Genomic DNA, 16116 nt, shown 5'->3' with positions numbered 1-16116 from the left:
GGAGGAGCTGAGAGTTCTATGTCTTCATCCAAAGGCTGCTAGTAGAAGACTGACTTCCAGGCAACTAGGGTGAGGATCTTATACCCACACCTACAGTGACACACCCATTCCAACCAGGTCACACCTATTCCATCAAGGCCACACCTTCATATGGTGCCACTCCCTAGTCCAAGGATATACAAACCATCACAACTGGGGAAATTTCTTTAATTTTTAAGTTTGTTACAAATTCCACTCTTTAGTCAATGTTAGAAAGGCAGGGAGAGCGTCTTCCCAACCCTCAGAGATGTAAGGAGAGCAGACAGAATCCCAGCAGGAAACTGCTGTACGGAGACCAGGGCAGGGCAGCTCTTCCTTCAAAAGCCCACAGCTGTCCTAAGCGGGGTGCTTTCCTTTCCTTGGAACACTTTTCTCTTTGCTTTTAATAAATCCAACTGTCCTCTATATTTTGCTCACCCTAAGATTCTTCATTAAGCCGCAGAGTTTTAGCTTTCCCCGGGTGAAAGTCCCTGAAAAGAGCCTCTCTGGCAGTTGATTCGCAGTGGAGCTGTGTTTTCATTGCTCCTGATACACGTGATGATCTGCAACTTGAGACAATCCAGGATTGCCTGAGAAGGGAGCTTCAGTCAGAGGATGGGGTGGGGAGGGCTGTTATTTTGGTTATGGTAATTGAAGTAGGAAGGGTTGCACCTGCCCCGGCTTAGGGAATTCTGGCTTGTGTAGAAGTAGAAGGAGCCAGCAGACATTAGCATGAATGCATCAATTTAATACTCCCGGACCTTGACTACAGACATAATGTATTTCCTACCGCTGCAAGTCTATGACGATGGACTGTACCTTGGAATTGTGAGCTGTATAAATCCTTTATTCCTTAAGCTGATTTGTGAGAGTCTTACAGAAACGGGAAAGGAAACTAGGACCCAGATGCAAGCCGGGCTCCCAGTGCCCATAGCCAAGCTGCTCCCACCACACCTTCCTCATCATGGGGACTGTACCTCTTTAAAGTGTAAGCTGAAGAAAATCTTTCCTCCTTAAGTCCCTCCAGCCAGGTATTTCATCAGAGCAGGCAAAATCTCTAATATATATAATCAATTATCTGAAGCTCTCTAACTTGTATATGAGAAGAGAAGGATTTGAAACGTACTACATGGAATACAATTTAGCATGTAGGTTCAGAGAGATGGCAAATTATATTTTCTTATTATGGAAAGGACTTAGAGGGATTTTGGGGCTAAAATTACTTCATTCCTTCCATTGTATATAATATTTAGACTTCTCTTCTGGTACTTTGTCAAAAGAAAAAGCTTAGATGAATTAAATTCAATGTATTTTATTTGAGCAAAAAAAGAGCCATGTTGGGCAGCACCTGGAGCCTAGAGCACTCTGCCTATGGATAGCTGGGGAGTGTGAAGGACTCCGTTTACCCATTGAGAATGTACTCTGGCAAAGTGTTTAAGATGTGTGTGATACTTAATTGTAAAAACACGCAATATGTGAAGTTCTAATATTAGAAGTAAAAGCCCCTCTGTATTTGTTCATATGCTGTCAAATTATGTTTTCTGGATGGAATGGATCTGATTGCTGTTGATTGGCAATACCTTTGACTATGGTAATCCAATTTAGATGGTTTACAACTCGTCCTGGGAAATGAGTACCTCTGTTGTTAGAGATTGCTCTAAATGAACGAGGTGGGGGCACATACACACGCACTGTGGGCGTGTCCTACGAAGCAAACACGTTTTCCAATAGCTTTTTAGTTGTTATCACGGTATCTGCTTCCATACATGGCAGAGCTTGATACACCTAGAGAATGTTTAATGAACATGGAAGCTGAGAGCTCTGATCATCTGCACTTAAGGATTCAGGAGATGTTAGCTGTGTCAGCTGGAGTTTTGTTCTCAACCTGAGTTATGAGTTTGACAAACAAAATACTGATAAACTATGTTAGCAATACCCCACCAGTGTTCTCATGGCTTATGTTACATACCCTTTTATTAATAGAAGCTTGGCAAGTACTTCAGACCAGGCAGCCAATCAGCATTTCATACATCCATATTTAACACTGCAGTCGCACCTCTGAAAAACATACTTATTTCTCCATCCTGGGTACACAGCACTGTTTAGCAAGTAGTTACCACAGGCAGCCTGACTTGGTTCAACCTTATGAATTTATTTAAATTGCATTTCTTAACAATTCAACTATTTTTGACTCAATGTGAAGACTACAAAGCATATACCTCTGTTCAGCTAATTCTTGCTCTGTTTGATGCCGAATTAATAGTTTTACAAAACCAATCATTTTCTACAGTTAGATGTGCAGATTCTTATTTAGGTCAACAGTATGCTCATGACAAGGTCAAACCTTTATGAAATAGGAATTTATTAAATCCATTTTAATGTAGGTACATACAGTTCCTCTCTACCTACCCCAGTATTCTGGATCCCAGATGGAAACACACACACACACACACACACACCTTATATTTTAATATGGCTTAACTAACTCAATGGCTGGGTCACTCCTGGACCTCCATGTGGCTAACACACTCCCCTCCACTATTTCTGAGTTAACACTTACTAAATCTATATTTTATATTTGTTGTCCTAGACTCTTCTGAACAGCCCTCCTGGGGCTGCTTTCCCCTTTGCACCCACATTTCAGCCATCTCTCCCTCCTGAACCTTCCCAGCGTGATCTGTCACCTACGCCCTTGTCATGGTGGACTCTTTCCTCTTCTCCTGCATTTCTTGCCCAGGAATCCTAAAAGTCCGGCTTCTGTCTCCCTGGCCAGCCATTGGCCTCTGGCAACTTTATTTCCCAATCAGAGCCAACTGGGGGCAGGGACCCTCAGTGTAGACTAGGTTCCCGTGTGGTTTCAGGGGCTGAAGTAACACAAATAGCATGAGAACCAATCTCCAACCCCTTTATTTGTCAGAATGCTCTATCCATGAATCCTCCAGAAAATAAAACACTCCATAGTTCTTTTTTTTTTTTTTTAAGATTTATTTATTTATTATATGTAAGTACACTGTAGCTGTCTTCAGACATTCCAGAAGAGGGCGCCAGATCTCGTTACGGATGGTTGTGAGCCACCATATGGTTGCTGGGATTTGAACTCTGGACCTTCGGAAGAGCAGTCGGGTGCTCTTACCCACTGAGCCATCTCACCAGCCCCAGACTCCATAGTTCTTATAAGAACTCCCAGAACAAGTATGAGAGTAAAAGTGTGAGCAGTTTGTGATGATAAAACTTTAAATGAGAACAGTGCAAAAATAGGTGAGAATTTTTTGTAATAATGATGCAGTCAACAAGATTTAGTTATTTCTGTGGCATATACCATTATGATAGCAACTAGGTTGTGACTGATAATGTTATAAAAGTATTATTAAATTCCATTTATTATATGTGTATTAATAACACATCTGTAGTGAGAATTTTGGTTAAAAATTAAAAAAAGAAAAACAAAACCAAAAACAACAACAACAAAACAACCACATGAATATTATGGGAATGTGGTTTTGTTTTAATCCCAGGTATGGGACATGGGGCTGTTTCAGATTGTCCACAGCAGCTGACTCTGATTTGCCTCATGCTCTAGCAGGGGTGTGATTTTCCCACTGGCAGGTAGTTCCTGTGATTGTGTGCCATTGGAATTCTGGGGACTTTTCAGAGGGTGTGTAAATGCTAGGGTCCCAGGAGGTTGCCGTTGATGAATTGCTAGTTGCCATTGATCATTGATTGCAGTTTGTTTTGTAGTCCTGTGAAAAGAAGGAGACATTAGATCAGATCTGATAGCAAAGATCAAACTTTACCCAAGGAACCCAATACCCCTAATTATCAGGAAGTAGTCTAATGATAATTTTGCCACCTTTCTCCTCTACCCTTTGTCCTCTCCTATCTAAGCTAGGGGGTTGAAATGTAGAACAAAGGGGGTGGAGAAGGTGGGCTATGGGGCTGTTTCAGTACCCAAAGTCTGGCTAAACATAGCCATACAAATATAACCCAAATTAGACTTATTACTTCTTGAGATGCTGCCCCTATAATTTAATATCTTATGTAAACAATTCATTCAATCATTTTTTAAAAAGAGATATTGACATGTTCTGTGCTCAGTCTGAACAGTGCAAGAGTTAATCTAAGTTAAAAAAAAAGTCTTAGTGAAAGTTTAACTCTGAAAAATCTGTTTAAAATAATGAGTTCCAAATGACTAATCTAAATTTGATCACAGGATACTGTGAAAAACAGTTCATTACTAATCCAGAGAAATAAGAAAAAGATTCCAAAGGAAAAAAAAATACAGAAAGTCACACACCTGTGGCATAATCTTAGTTCTTATAGACAGGATTCGAGTCTCTTAAGTCATCAGAAGTCTAATAAGGCAGCTTGAAGCATAGGAGGATATAGTAGTAAAATATAGGGCCTGTTAACTAGGTCTAAATGAACAACCTAAAAGAACAGGAAACCTTTCATAGTTTCAAACTGAGAATAAACCCACTGTTCAAGAAAACCTCCTTGTCACTACAGGAACACAAAATCTTGTTTTATAGCACAGGAAACTTTTGATATTTATGTTCATTTTTTAAAAAGAAAAATGTATAAATAATTCTTTTATTCTAGCCAGTTTGATGGCACATCTTCTACAAACCTATATTTTTATACATCCAGTTTGTTGCCCTTTGACTTTCTGCTTTCTTAGTGTGAAACAACCTGTCTTCCTGCTCTAGAACAAGAAACCCTTTTCCTCTTAACAAAATAAAATAGAATGGAATGAAACACTATAAAAATAAAGGGTTAGTTATAGATTTTTTTCCTTATCACAAAGACAATTTCAGTGGAGTTTAATGACTTTTCCTTTGTTATTTCTAGTAATCTCAATTATGAATATTGGCCAAAATTTTAAAGTTTTAATTCCCAATGATATGAGGATGCTAAATGTTGAAAGAAATTATCACTAAGAGATTTTGTGTTGGTTGCTGCTAAAACCAATTACTTAAAAGTGTATTGAAAATGCCCAGCTGAAGCAAGTTTCTCAAACTTTAATATGCAGGCACACTCTAGAGAATATTAGTAAAATTCAGAGATGAATTCATGTATGGCCAGTGTAGCGCAAAACTACTTCCAAGAACCTTCAAGTAACAGCAAGACTGTTGATCTGTATGTCAGTGGCTCTTGGCTGCATGTATGATAGCCTGAGAAGACTAAGAATGCTGGGGTGTTGATGCTACCTTATATATTTAGATTTTATTGGTTTGAAAGTAGCCCAGCACCAAGTCTTTAGATATTTTAATATGAGGTCAAGAATCATTGAGCCAAAACCAAAAGGCATAGAATGAAGACAACAGTTGGATGTCTGTGCCTTTCTGGCATACATGGAAGAAGTTTGAGATGGCTATAACTTTAAAAGTAGTAATTTAGGATCCTTCCACTTCCCATCTGCATCTGGAGCTGATTCTGTGCCACAGCACCACCTACCTAAATACTGCTGGGAGAGAGCCGGTCTCCCAGGAGTGCCGACACACCTGTGAGCACAGGTAAGACCACCACTTCTGCTCAAATTCCTGGCCCCAGGGATCTGCCCAGAACCATCAGGACATAGGAACCAAGGAACAGTAGGGCACAGGATCCTTCTGATTTCCATCTGCACCCTGGAGCTGACCCTGTGCCACAGCTCTCCAGAATCAAATTCCTCCTGGAAAGAACTGGTCTCCCAGGAATACTGGCACACAGGCTCACAGGTAGGACAAGCCACAGTCAGAGACAGCAAGACCAGCTAACACCACAGATAAACAGATGGCGAGGGGCAAGGGCAAGAACCTAAGCAACAGAAACCAAGGCTACTTTGAATCATCAAAAACCAGTTCTTCCACCACAGCAAGCCCTGGATACCCCAACACACCAGAAAGGCAAGACTCTGATTTAAAATTACACATCTCATGATGATGATAGAGGACTATAAAAAGGACATAAATAACTCCCTTGAAGAAATACAGGAGACTCGAAAAACAAAACAAACCAACAAACAAAAGAAATACAGGAGAACACAGGTAAACAGGTAGAAGCTCTTAAAGAGGAAACACAAAAAAACCCTTTAAGAATTACAGCAAAACACAATCAAACAGGCAAAGGAAATGAACAAAGATCATCCAAGATCTAAAAATGGAACTAGAAACAATAGAGAAATCACAAAGGGAAACAACCCTGGAGTTAGAAAACCTAGGAAAGAGATCAGAAGCCATTGATGCAAGCATCATCAACAGAATACAAGAGGTAGAAGAGAGAATCTCTGGGGCAGAAGATACCATAGAAAACATTGACACAACAGTCAGAGAAAATGCAAAATGCAAAAAGCCCCTAGCCCAAAACATCCAGGAAATCCAGGAGACAATGAGAAGACCAAACCTAAGGATAATGGGTATAGAAGAGAGTGAAGAGTCCCAACTTAAAGGGCCAGTAAATATCTTCAACAAAATTATAGACAAAACATCCTAAGGAAAGAGATGCCCATGAACATACAAGAAGCCTACAGAACTCCAAATACAATGGACCAGAAAAGAAATTCCTCCCATCACATAATAATCAAAAAACCAAATGCACAAAACAAAGAATATTAAAAGCAGTAAAGGAAAAAGGTCAAGTAACATATAAAGGCAGGCCTATCTGAATTACACCAGACTTCTCACCAGAGACTATGAAAGCTAGAAGATCCTGGGCAGATATCATACAGATATTAAGAGAACACAAATAGCAGCCCAGGCTACTATACCCAGCAAAACTCTCAATTACCATATATGGAGAAATCAAAATATTCCATGACAAAACCAAATTTATATGATATCTCTCCACAAATCCAGCCCTACAAAGGAAAATAGATGGAAAACGCCAATATAAGAAAAAGCAAGAAAGTAATCTTTCAACAAACCCAAAAGAAGATAGCCATGCAAACATAAAAATAACATAAAAAATAACAGGAAGAAACAATCACTATTCCTTAATATCTCTTAACATCAATGGACTCAATTTCCCAAGAAAAAGACGTAGACTAACAGACTGGATACATAAACAGGACCCAACATTTTGCTGCATACAGGAACATACTTCAATGTCAAAGACAGATACTACCAGAGTAAAAGACTGGAAAACAATTTTCCAAGCAAATGTTCCCAAGAAACAAGCTGGAGTAGCCATTCTAATATCGAATAAAATGGACTTTCAACCAAAAGTTATCAAAAAAGATAAGGAAGGACACCTCACATTCATCAGAGGAAAAAAAATCTACCAAGAAGAACTCAATTCTGAACATCTATGCTCCAAATTCAAGTGCATACACATTCATAAAAGAAACTCTACTAAAGCTCAAAGCACACATTGCACCTCACACAATAATAGTGGGAGACTTCAACATGCTACTCTCATCCATGGACAGATCATGGAGACAAAAACTAAACAGAGAAATAGTGAAACTAACAGAAGTTATGGGTCAAATGGATCTGGCAGATATCTACAGAACATTTTACCCTAAAACAAAAGGATACACCTTCTTCTCAGCACCTCATGGTACCTTCTCCAAAACTGACCATATAATCAGTCACAAAAAAAGGCTTCAACAGATACAAGAAGATTGAAATAATCCCATGCATCCTATTGAATAACCACAGACTAAGGCTGGTCTTCAATAGCAACAAAAAACAACAGAAAGCCCACATATACATGGAAGCTGAACAATGCCCCACCAAATGATAACTTGGTCAAGGAAGAAATAAAGAAAGAAATTAAAGACTTTAGAATTTAATGAAAATGAAGGCACAAAATACCCAGTCTTGTGTGACACAATGAAAGCAGTGGTAAGGAAAACTTACAGCTCTGAGTGAGTGTCTCCAAAGAGCAACTGGAGAAAGCATACATTAGAGCCTTGACAGCACATCTGAAATCTCTAGAACAAAAAGAAGCAAATTCACCCCAGAGGAGTAGATGGCAGAAAATAATCAAACCGAGGGCTGAAATCAACCAAGTAGAAACAAAAAGAACTATGCAAAGAATCAACAAAACCAGGAACTGGTTCTTGGAGAAAACCAACAAGATAGATACACCCGTAGCCAGACTAACCAGAGGGCAGAGAGACAGTATCCAAATTAACAAAATCAGAAATTAAAAGGGAGATAGAACAACAGAAACTGAGGAAATTTTTAAAAAATCATCAGATCCTACTACAAAAGCCGATATTCAACAAAACTGGAAAACCTGGAGAAATGGACAATTTTCTAGATAGAAACCAAGTACCAAAGTTAAATCAGGATTAGATAAACCATCTAAACAGTCCCATAACCCCCTAAAGAAATAGAAGCAGTCATTAATAGTCTCCCAACTAAAAAAAGCCCAGGACCAGATGGGTTTAGTGTAGAGTTCTATCAGACCTTCAGAGAAGACCTACTCTTACGTTCAAACTAGTCCACAAAATAGAACCAGAAGCAACACTAACCAAATCGTTCTATGGCGCCACAGTTACGCTGTGTATTCTCCCTTGGGGATGGAACAGTTTCTGTCTAATCAGGAACCTGTCACAATTTCCTTTCATAGAAGACTTCACAAGAAATATTTTTCTACTTCTATCATGTTTAATGTTTCAAATAGATTTTAAAAACTTTTTTGAGTGCATATTAGTTTTATCTTCAGAAGATGTCATGTATATTTAAGAGGGATTTAACTATTATAAATTATTTTAATGACTTAGAAATGACAATACTGAGTTGTATATTTTAAAATAACTTTTGTTAGTTTAATTAAAAAAAAAAGACCAGAAAAAAATAATAATTTCACTCAGAGATATATCCAAACTACTTCCTTCCACAGCCAACAAACAGCTCTATAGGTGACACTAGTTCCCCTATATGATTCAACATCTTAGATGGTGGAGATTGCCGCTATTTCTGCATACAGATGAGGAGATGGAGTTTAGACAGAGTAAGTAACTTGCCTAGTACTTCATAGCAATTGAATTAAACAGCAGGGAACCCCACCAGAGCCTTGTGTGCTTAGTCACCATGCTACTCTGGACTATAGTTAGTCCACTATGCTACAAGAGAGAAAATGGTCAATTGATGGGAATAATTGATGAGCTGTAGGTAGGAATTCAAACACCCCACAGAGGATCTCTAAGACAGTCAAGCGTCTGTGAGGGAAAAAAAAATGAGGAATCTTACATATCAAGCACCTCTTAGAATGCATATGTTATTCCCTGTGTGGAGTGTGTGTTTAGCCTCTCTCCAGACCCAGCTAGTCTGTCTATCCCCTTCCAGTTAGCATGGCTAGAGTCACTTGTTCCCAGCTGTTTGGGAGAGAATTTCTTCTAATATGCATTTGAGTGAGAACAGGGTACAATCTCTCTGTCAGGATCCCCTCGCTCCCTCAAGGTTTAACACCTGCTCCCTGAAGGGTATCTGCCTTGGGGCTCAAGTGGAGTGTCTTGAGGTGGAGTGTCCTTTTGGTTAGCAATGTATTAGAAGAGTCATTGAATACCCTAAGAAGTTAGACAACAGCCTTTTATGAGGGCACTTGGTGAGGAGTTCAGGCCCACGTGGCAAAGTAGGGTCCCCTGTTATAGATGACAGAAGAGTGGAGAGGTTCTATGCCACATGCTGACTAGTTGTCTAAAGTAGAGGGTTTTTGTGTTTGTTTTGTTTTGTTTTGTTTTTTCCTGATTCCTGGGTAGCAGAGAAAAGGAAGGAGGTTTTGCGTGCTGAAGAAGGAATGCATAACCTTGAGGATGTGGAGATGCTGGAGACACATTAATTAAGAGTCCTCATTAACTCTTAATTAATGTGTACCCATCAGTATCGTGTTTTACCACTAACCCCTGACAACTTTGAGTCTGGTAGCCTGGGACCTGTATATAGAACCAGCTGTGATGCAGGGGAGAGACACGGGTGCACGTGGAGAAACTTGTACTGTGTCTGGTCTGTGTTCGAAGGATACTTTCTCCCTTTCTATAGCTTGTCAGAATGCTGTCGGTGGTCCATACTACTTGGCTCTGGTGAGAGAGGTGCATGGGAAGGGGCCCCATCGTCCCACAACAGGCTCTATGTTTGCTGCCTTTCCAGAGTACCACTGCTCATAAAACAGATTTCATCGTGCATATTGAAGAGTCTAAAGAAAAGACAACAGAGAGGAAAAACTGCTAATTTTATGTGTGAGGACTAAATAAAGTAGGAAATCAAGCAAGTTGAACAATATGATGTGACCACTCAGCTCAGCCCCTACTCTGTGCTATAGGGTTGTCCCTGTTGTAAGGGCCATATTATCAATTGATAGTGGCATGATGTGCCCCAAGGCTTTTCTTCTTTTTCTTAATGATATGATATGATTCTGCAGGTCAAACCTGGTTAAGGAAATGTGAGGCAGAAGACAACTAATAAGAAAATGGAAAATTATAGAAGAAAATGGCAGAAAATATTATTTTTTAAATCATTTCCTCCCCAAGACCAGCAATTGTACAATTATGACAAAACCTTTGTAATTAGGCTGCAGCGGTAACTGTGCGCCCTTTGAATTTTAACACCAGGATTCAGCACACCCATGTCTGTGAAGAGAACAGCAAACATGACCTTAAAGAGAGCATGCACTTATGAGAGCAGGAGGCAGGAGACCTCTGGGATGCATGAAAGATGAAGACTCTACAGATACTCTCAGTATCTTCTCATAAGATATATTTAATAACCATGGTAATGCTCAAAGTTTTATTATGAGATTCCCATCTGTAAAGGAACAGGATGGAACTCTTGTTTTAAATTCTCTCCAGCAAAGATACTTTATGCCTTTATTCGGTACACTTCCTTGACAGTGGTTTTCCCGCAGAGGATTCTTGTCATCTGGATAGGCACAGTCATAAAAGCTTCTTCACACGATATCAGTGTAAAGTAATTATTGTAAGTGCTACCTCCACTGGGTTATCCAAAGACACTTCGGAACCAACTTGTTACAAACACTATTTAGACACCAATAATGGGCACTTCTGGACATTTATCTTTTCTCTGTTAATTCTCTTTTTTATAGACCTATAAGAAAACTTTTTGTAAGAAAAGTTTTAGCTTATTGCTTGTTTTACTCCCAGTCCTCCCTGGGATCCTTTAATTCCCCCTCAACACTAGCTTAGAAAGGTATTTCTCACCAGAGCACACAGAGAGACCGCTGACAGTAGAATTATCGTGCTAGGAACCATTTCATACTTCCTTCCCTGCGTTTTTTCTAACCTGAAAGCTTTTGTGTAAAGAAAATGTACTTTCTTTTATTCCCTAAGACTGAGCTTTGGAGAAAGGCATTAATCAGACCATGCAGAAGAGTCACCGATGTTTTTGATTTCTCTCTGTGGTATGATAAGAGTGCATAGGATTTGTTTAATTTCAATAGATATTATGCTTTTAGTGGGAACAAAAATTTCTAGTTCTTGCTTTCAATTTCAAGTGAAAATTTTCTTTCCTCTTTTGAGAAACTTTCATCCATTTTTTAAAGTTAAAATAAGGATCGGGCTTCTCTTCTGGGTAAGGAAATTCAACCCAATACAATTATTTACCAAGACAAGCATATAATTCTAAATATCGCCTTCTGAGAAACATGTTAACAGAAATGTCAGCTTCCTGAGACTTTAAATGATCTCCAGTGGTCAGTGGTAAAGAGAAGGTCTCCAACCGTCCACAAACATGGATTGCAAATGAGATGACGATGCTAAGATCTAACATGGCAGGCCTGAATGTGGCAATTCTTTAGTTCCACCTGCCAAGGGTTCCATCCCCTCCCCAAGGCCACTGGCATCCCCTCAGTCTTCCTCCAGGTTACTCTGAGTTGTTCTGGGAGCCACGTCTCCTGCAAGAGCCTTTGGTCATATTCTTCTCAGACCCTTCCAGCCCTCACCCTCTTTCAAGTCAGCTCTGTTCTGTTCAAGTACTTGATCTGCTCAACACTGCTTGGTACTGATGGGGTGCATTGGTTATACCTCCCCTCCCCTGCTCTCTCCTCTCCTTCCTTCTTCTCCCCTCCCATCTCCCCTCTTCCCTACTCCCCTCTTCTATTCTCCAATCCCCTCTTCTCTCCTGCCCTCTCCTGTGAGATTACAGCAGACCTTGCTCAGCCAGAGAGGAAGGTTTACTCAGACAGCCTGTCTCCCAAGACTGTCCATCTTGCCTGAAGCAAACTATCTCATGAAGGAGAGACCACAACTATGATCTGCACAGTTGCTTCAACCCACTCTCAAACCCCTCGCCTGTTCCTATAAGAGCCCCTTGCAGGCCCCTCCATTCCCAAGGGAGAGAGGTTACCCTTTGCTGTGTGTGCTGATAGCAGTCTCATCTGTTGAGGTCAGATGAGTTCCAACAGGTATCCCATATGTACTAAGATTCCCCCACCCACCTCCTCAAGGCTTCTTCTCTTTTTTGCTCCCTACATGGGACTGAGAAACAGAAAACCAGTTTTACTTTTATCAGTGATTGTCAGAAATAGACAAAAATCTTCTTAAAAAAAAAAACTAGGAAGGAAAGAGTAAAGCTGCTGCCTAGTATTTTTCCATTAATTAAATTACTTATTCTCCTATTCACTTTACATCACAGCCTCCTCCTGTCCTCCCAGCTCAATGCTCACAAGGCCCCCCATTACCTCTTCTTCTTCTCCTCAGAGAAGGGGACACCCTCCCATGGCACATCAAGTCACAGCAGGACTATCTGCTTAGTATTTTTAAAGAAAAATAATAACAATTACAGAAAGTATTCTTAAAATAACAGAAATCCAAGACAAAAATTACCCAATCATCTCCAGTTAAAACATTTTCTTCCCCAGATTACTGCCTAGTGCCTTTTTTAATGCTTCTGTAATGTGTAATTAAACATGTGAACAAGTGAGAAGACATTTCTGAGATCCAGATGTAGTCTACAGCCTTAGTTAGGGTGCCTACTGCTGTGAAGAGACACTGTGACCAAGGCAACTCTTATAAAGGAGAATGCTTAAATGGGGCTGGCTTATACTTAAGAGGTTTTGTCCATTATCATCATGGTGGGAAATGTGGCAGCATGCAGGCAGACATGGTGCTGGAAACAGAGCTGAGAGTTCTACCTCTTGATCTGCAGGCAGTAGGGAAAGAACTAGTTTGAGTTTCTGAGACTTCAAAGTATGTCCCCATAGTGACATAACTCTCCCAACAAAGCCACACCTACTCCCGCAAGGCCACACCTCCTAATAGTGTCACTCCCTAGTGACCTATGGAGGCCATTTTTATTCAAGCCACCAACCACTGTATCTGGGTATTATTTCTATTCGTAAATATAATTTTTAAATCAATAAGACTTTTCCTTGTCTACCAAATTCTATCTTGTAAGGCATGATTTAAATATATATGTATATATTTGAATATATATTCTAATTTTACCTTAAGAGACAGAATTCAAATATGTATTTAGACAGACAGACCGACAGACAGACAGACACTCTACAGTCTTGACTGTCCTAGAACTTACTATATAGCCCAGACTGGCTTCAAAATTTGGGACAGTCTTCCTGCTCTGCCTCTTGCACGTTCAGATTAAAAGTGTGAGCCACTATGTCTTGTTTATATAGATTTTTTTCACAAAATAGCCAGCAGCTATTTAGTGGGTTTATTATGAATGAAAATTTCAGTTTCTTCAAGTTTTTTTTCCAAATGCTACCCTAAATACCTGGATCGTCTTGGTGCTTGTTAACATGTTCTGATTCTTTGTCACTAGCCCTGGATAAACATTGTCCACCACTGCTTCCCAGCAAAGAACATGAAGACGTTGCCTGCATCTGACTGATGGCAGGCACCTGTTCTCAGTCTGAGCAGCTTCCCCGAACCCCTGGATCAGCCTTGGGTGCAAAGGCTGCTCTTGATTAATCACCATGCTGTCTTCCTGAGATATGGTCTGCTTTGAGATTCAGGACACATCTTCTATAGCTGTTTCCCTCTATTTCTTCTTCTGTGTCTCTTTCACCATGGCTTTTAAGCTGGCTTCTATGCCTGTGCTCACTTTAGTAATTGATTCATTCATATCACATTTTGTAATGATTCTGGTTCTTTGAGATCAAATTCAAGTCTCAAACACATTACTTTTTTTTTTTTTTTTCTGGAAGGTCAAGGTGTTTTGAGTTGGGGAAAGAAAGGAGAATTCAAATGAAGGAATTTCTTTGTTCCTTTAACTGATGTTGGAATATACATGGGCAGAGCCCTATGGCAAAGGACACTGCTTTCTGTTCTCTCTGAAGGCACCCACTGTGGTAGCTGGACTTGGGTGACAAGGATACATGCAGTTTGTATACAACCAATTTGCTGGGGCAAGGATGGATGTGAGGCTTGTTTTCAAGTCACCACAGCAGACAGCCAGGGCCTGTGAGTTAGGGAGGTCTGCCCAATAAGAGAGCTCAGCTCAGCTCAGGGAAAGGAGAGCCTGAGATGAGAGGGACAGCAGATGGAGGATTAGCAGCAGCAGCAGCAGCAGCAGCAGGGATCCCTGTGTGATTTCTCACCCACAGTTCCAAGTGTGGGAGCTCTACAAACGTAGTGTTCGAAGCAAAAATGGCCACCTTCTGATTTAAGCCTATTGAATCTTTGCCTCAATAGTATGATTATTGATTTTTTTTTCAGTAGGAATATTGATATGTTCAAAAAAGAGCAAATCTTGGTGGCACATACTGAGTCCTGGTGTTTTAGATTTTTAAGTTCAAATAAGAAAATTTGAATTTAATTCCATCACCAGGGCGTCCTGATATGACAATGGGGACACTGTAAATTCCATCTCCACCTTGTGAACAGTCACAGAAATCAGATCTGAGGAGGTTGGTTACTCGTCCTTTAAGGTACATGATGTCAATATACCCAATGTGTTTTTAGGAAGCATGTATTTCGTACAGCCATGCCACAGAGTGACACTTCAGACAGTGATGAACTCCACCTGTCATGGCGGCCCCATACAGTGGAGCCAAAATATTCCAGTAATCTGTCGACGCTGCAGCTGTCACACTGTGATAGCACAGCTTGTCACTCACAAAGTGACACTGATATCAATAAAGCTGTCTAGCTGCCAGTGTCAAAGAGCAGAAGTAAGTGCAGTCCATAGCACTTGACAATATGTATTTCGGGTTTATGTATTTACCAGACTTTTTGTGAGTATTTTACAGTGAGTATTTTACTTTTTGTGAGTATTTTACTTATATTACATAAATGTTTGTGGTGAACCAGTGTGCCCAACAACCAGCAGCTGCCCTACACATCTGTTTATCACACCTCCTAGCTGTATCAAAAGGCTTCTCCTAGGGTGTCTAAACCATGGGGGGTTGTGAAAGTAGCTCTGTAGAGGCCATGAGATGAAACTGCCTGGCAATACAGTTCTCAGAACACATCCAGTCATAAATGATTCATGACTGAATATTCTACTTTTATGTCAACTGACACTGGCTCTCCTCCCACTATTGAGGGTTTCATTTTGTTTGGTGCGTAAGTGGGTAGGGGGATGCTAAAACTGGAACTCACTAGGTAGCCCACCTGGGCTGAAATTCATGATTTTCCTGTTACATTTTCCTGAATACTGGGATCATAAACACAGGCAACCTGCCTCTCTGTCCCTTTCCATTTAATATCAAATGTGCTACCGGTTGTGGCATTTGTGGTTTTGTCTATAGCTGTGAGGTATCGGCATAGATCTATGTCTGAACTATGAAAGAACTGGGTGGCCTCCAGAATGGACACAGCAATGGCGACCACCTCAGGGTAAGGTCTGCCTCTGTGGAGAGGGAGGAGCCTGCTGCCATGTGAGGGAGGAGCCTGTTGCTATGTGGATAAGGCACAGCCCTATCACAAGAGGAGAGAACATGACCGGATCTTAAGACTTCTGGTGAGTGGAACACAGCTTCTGTTCCAATCCAATTGCGCGCGGGACCTGAGTCTGCATTAGTTAGGGAAGCAGAAACCGGCCTGAGTAGGGCCACAGGCCTCATCCGGCCGGACCAGCACCGGTGTAGCTAGAGCGCAGGGTCGGCTGACACCCGCCAGCTACCCACGACCCCCCCCACAGGATTTTGAGACTGCTGGTGAGTGGAACACAGCTTCTGCTCCAGTCCAATCACTCG

Source organism: Mus caroli, chromosome 3, assembly GCF_900094665.2.
Source record: "Mus caroli chromosome 3, CAROLI_EIJ_v1.1, whole genome shotgun sequence".
NCBI lineage: Eukaryota > Metazoa > Chordata > Mammalia > Rodentia > Muridae > Mus > Mus caroli.
Note: the sequence above shows the minus strand (reverse complement) of the source record.